Below are 5,853 nucleotides of genomic sequence, written 5' to 3' on the forward strand. Positions count from 1 at the left end.
AACCCCCCGACATTCAGTGAAACTATAGACAACAACAAAGTGGAATACAGAACAGAAAGTACTACGAGATAAACAACAATAGTAAAAACTCTAGTAAAACTGAGAAGAAACCAGAGCTGCACAACATATAGATTTAAATGATTGAGTGAGAATAGTGGAGCATAACAGAGATAACTGTCAGACCTCCATATAGATTTAAATGATTGAGGGAGAATAGTGGACAACATAACAGATAACTGTCATACCTCAATAACTGTCAGACCTCCATCCTAGATTTATAATAATGATTGAGGGAGAATAGTGGAAGCATAACAGAGATAACTGTCAGACAATCCATATAGATTTAAATGATTGAGGGAGAATAGACTCTTTATCAACAACTCTAGCATGAGCATCCATATAATTTAAATAACAGAGATAACTGTCAGACCTCCATATAGATTTAACAACAAAGCCCATGATTGAAAATCAGCAAAAGGGAGAGAAAAATAAAATAATAATTATCCATTACTCCTGTAGTCCTGTATTAGAACGAAAGGTAAAACAGTCAGAGATAACTGGGAGTGAGATCTGCTCACATCAGAGGTAGATAACTAGGTATGTTGACTATCAGTCACAGTCTGGGATGAGATTCACATCAGAGGTAGATAACTAGGTATGTTGACTATCAGTCACAGTCTGGGAGTGAGATCTGCTCACATCAGAGGTAGATAACTAGGTATGTTGATCAGTCACACTGGGACACTATCAGAGGTAGATAACTAGGATTTAAATGAGTCACAGTCTGGGAGTGAGATCTGCTCACATCAGAGATAACTAGGTATGTTGACTATCAGTCACAGTCTGGGAGTGAGATCTGCTGTCAGGTAGATAACACCAGAGACCATGAATTTCACAATAATTCACATCAGAGATAACTGTATGAATTGTGGAGTCCATATCAGTCACAACTGTCAGATCTGCTCACATATAGCCTCTTTAACCTAATGATTGAATCAGTCACAATCTGGGAGCATAGACACCTGAGATAACATCAGACCTGATAACAGATATGTTTAAATGTCACATTGAGTGAGATCCTTTCAATCACAGTAGAATATGTTGACTCATCAGTCACAGTCTGGGAAGACTTATAACATGCCCTGATAAGGTCTTTACCTGCCTAACTCTCATGACATCCTTCCACTGTCCATAGACTTTATGATTGAGTATGATTGAATAGTCAGTCATAACAGGAGATCTATCAGACATCCTTATAGATTTAATGATTGACCAGAGACAACATCTAACAGTTGGGCATTTAACTGTTTCACACTGTCATACCTCCTCACAGTCCTTTAACACATCAGAAACTAGGTATGATTGACTTTCAAATATACATCAGAGGTAGATAACTGATTAATGTTTGACTGTCCATACCTGAGCCTACTCCTTTACACAGAGACACAGTCACAGCCTGATGAGACTCTGTCAGAGACAGATAACTGAGGTATTTGACTATCCAACTCTGGGACCTTTATATCAAGAGGTAGATAATTTATGTTGTCCTACAGTCACAGTCCTATCAACACCAGACTAATGTTTACTCCATACAACTCCTTTAACACCAGGACAATAACTAAGAAGACTGTCCAGACTGCCTACTCCTTAACAGGCTCTTTAATGTCCATACTACTACACCAGGACATGATTATATCAACCTGCCTACTCCTTTAAACCAGAGACAACATGATAAGTTTCCACTGTCCATACCTGCCTACTCCTTTAACACCAGAGACAACATTAACAGGACATGCCTTAACACCAGAGAGATTTAATGTTTCCACTGTCCATACCTGGCTCCTTTAACACCAGAGACAGATTAATGTTTCCACTGTCCATAGGACAATTATATCAAGAAGACTGTATAACTGCTCCTGATAGCTGATTAATGTTTCCACTGTCCAACTCTAACCAGGACAATTTAATGTTTCCATATCAAGCCTAGACTTTATAACCAGAGACCTGATAATGCTTTAACCTACAACTCCTTTAACAGGACAATTATATTTCCAGAAGACTTTATAACTGTTTCCTGATAGGCTCTTTACACATGCCTACTCTGACAAGGACAATTTATCAAGAAGACTTATAACTGCCCTGATAGGCTCTTTACTGACAACTCCTAACAGGACAATTATATCAAGTTGACTATTCACAGTCTATGACTCATGATACCTTACCTACAACACCAGAGACAACATGATTCAAGAAGTTTATAACTGTCCATACCTGCCTTTACCTACACCTAACAACAATTATATCCAGAAGACACTTTATAACTGCCCTGATAGGCAAAGACTAAAACAGGACATGTAATTATTAAAAGGACCTTTATGAACCAAACTAGTTTACAGACAAAGACTGTCCTGATAGGCTCTTTAAAGACAATTATATCAAGAAGACTTTATAACTGCCCTGATAGGCTCTTTACCTACAACTCTAACAGGACAATTATATCAAGAAGACTTTATAACTGCCCTGATAGGCTCTTTACCTACAACTCTAACAGGACAATTATATCAAGAAGACTTTATAACTGCCCTGATAGGCTCTTTACCTACAACTCTAACAGGACAATTATATCAAGAAGACTTTATAACTGCCCTGATAGGCTCTTTACCTACAACTCTAACAGGACAATTATATCAAGAAGACTTTATAACTGCCCTGATAGGCTCTTTACCTACAACTCTAACAGGACAATTATATCAAGAAGACTTTATAACTGCCCTGATAGGCTCTTTACCTACAACTCTAACAGGACAATATATGGGTCTGATAGGACATGGAAGAAGAACTTAATGCCCATTTGGAGCATCATATTATCTGAGTCAACACTTAAATGTGGGACTGCAGAATCCCATAATGTCCCAAACTAAGAAATATGGAGTCAGATAAATAAGAGACAGACATCTTCACCTTTCCTGACAAGCTCTGCTTCGTTATGGAACAACCATGAATACTAATTAGGAGGAAAGGTGGTTGTCTGGAGAGAGTGGGATAGGTTTTGTTTTAGCCTCAACACTAATACATTTCACTTCTGCTTTTAGTGTCAACTTGAATTAGAGTGGCTGTGGAAGACTGGTCCCTTGATGATGTCTGCAAGTGTCTGAGTACCAATGATCTCCATGATTCCATCCCATCATTCCAAGGTTCACAATCTTTCTGAAGAATGCCAACTCTATTCTATTGTCCACTTTGCAACGAGCAAACTTTCTCTGTGTCCAGACTACTCACACATATTGTCCTCTACCACCAGCATGAACCACATGTTCTAACTACCTGTGGAGTTAATGGGTGTGGGAAAACAAATAGATGTTTCAGCTTCTATCGGTCACACATCTACCAAAACCACACAGAGCTTTTAAGAGCCAACTTAGATGAGAATTGCCCTCATGATGAATTTGAGACTGGGACTGATCCCATTGAAGATGACATGAGCGATGTAGAGAGTCTGCCAGAGGCTGAATATGTTCAAGACACAGAGATCAACACTGAGCAGCTAATTGAAGGTCTCCAAAACAATATCTGTCTTGTTATTTAGTAAACCAGGAAAGAACACTGCATCCCAGCTACGGTACAGAATAACATTGTTGAGGACCTCAGAACCATGTTGATGCATTATGACCCACTACAGTCCCCTCAGGTTTCATCTGACAAATAAACTAATAAATGTGGTTGAACAGGACGATCTCAGGGACTTGCTTAACAACTCTGCAGTATTTGAGGAAGGCATTAGATGCATCATCTCTGAGTGGATGCTGGAGCATTACTGTGTGAAAGAAGTGGGCGTTGTCAGGACAACTGAAGTACCACTGAGAAACAGAGAAGGTTATAAAACAAGGTGATTTCAATACAGCTACATTTCCCCCAGGCTACATGAATATAAAGAGACATGAGACAACACAATCATAATGAATCAGATTACATGGCCCCCAGGCTACATGAATATAAAGAGACATGAGACAACACAATCATAATGAATCAGATTACATGGCCCCCAGGCTACATGAATATAAAGAGACATGAGACAACACAATCATAATGAATCAGATTACATGGCCCCCAGGCTACATGAATATAAAGAGACATGAGACAACACAATCATAATGAATCAGATTACATGGCCCCCAGGCTACATGAATATAAAGAGACATGAGACAACACAATCATAATGAATCAGATTACATGGCCCCCAGGCTACATGAATATAAAGAGACATGAGACAACACAATCATAATGAATCAGATTACATGGCCCCCAGGCTACATGAATATAAAGAGACATGAGACATATAAAGAGACATGAGACATTGTTGACACAATCATAATGAATACATGAATATAAAGACATGAGACAACACAATCATAATGAATCAGATTACATGGCCCCCAGGCTACATGAATATAAAGAGACATGAGACAACACAATCATAATGAATCAGATTACATGGCCCATGAGAGGCTACATGAATATAAAGAGACATGAGACAACACAATCATAATGAATCAGATTACATGGCCCCCAGGCTACATGAATATAAAGAGACATGAGACAATGAGACAATCATAATGAATCAGATTACATGGCCCCCAGGCTACATGAATATAAAGAGACATGAGACAACACAATCATAATGAATCAGATTACATGGCCCCCAGGCTACATGAATATAAAGAGACATGAGACAACACAATCATAATGAATCAGATTACATGGCCCCCAGGCTACATGAATATAAAGAGACATGAGACAACACAATCATAATGAATCAGATTACATGGCCCCCAGGCTACATGAATATAAAGAGACATGAGACAACACAATCATAATGAATCAGATTACATGGCCCCCAGCTACATGAATATAAAGAGACATGAGACAACACAATATAAAGAGACATGAGACAACACAATCATAATGAATCAGATTACATGGCCCCCAGGCTACATGAATATAAAGAGACATGAGACAACACAATCATAATGAATCAGATTACATGGCCCCCAGGCTACATGAATATAAAGAGACATGAGACAACACAATCATAATGAATCAGATTACATGGCCCCCAGGTTTACATGAATATAAAGAGACATGAGACAACACAATCATAATGAATCAGATTACATGGAGGGGGGGACCTGATCCTGAGATCATAATGAATCAGATTTACATGGACTGATCCTAGATCATACATGGGGGACCACAGATCATAATGAATCAGATTCAAAAATCCCCCATGGACAGAGGAGAATGAATAAGAACTTTTATAAATCATCTTCATCTTGAGGAGTCACCTGTGACAGATCATAATCATAAAGATTAGATGGAGAGGGGACCTGATCCTAGATCAGAATTAACCAGATTACAGGGAGAGGGGGACCTGATCCTAGATCATAATGAATCAGATTACATGGAGAGGGGGGACCTGATCCTAGATCAGCACTCCAACTCTGGGACACTGCCTGTATAAAACCGAACACAGAGTTGTAAAGTCTAGTTACAGCAGGTGTTTACTGCCATCTAGTGGAAGATACCAATATAACACTTTATTATCAGGGTGGGGAGGCGGCTGAGCTGAAACAGAACACATAGTTGTAAAGTCTAGATACAGCAGGTGTTTACTGCCATCTAGTGGAAGATACCAATATAACACTTTATTATCAGGGTGGGGAGGCGGCTGAGCTGAAACAGAACACATAGTTGTAATGTCTAGATACAGCAGGTGTTTACTGCCATCTAGTGGTAGATACCAATATAACACTTTACTATCAGGGTGGGGAGGCGGCTGAGCTGAAACAGAAAGTA

The sequence above is a fragment of the Oncorhynchus tshawytscha genome, unplaced genomic scaffold (genome assembly GCF_018296145.1).
Source record: "Oncorhynchus tshawytscha isolate Ot180627B unplaced genomic scaffold, Otsh_v2.0 Un_contig_2596_pilon_pilon, whole genome shotgun sequence".
NCBI classification, from domain to species: Eukaryota; Metazoa; Chordata; class Actinopteri; order Salmoniformes; family Salmonidae; genus Oncorhynchus; species Oncorhynchus tshawytscha.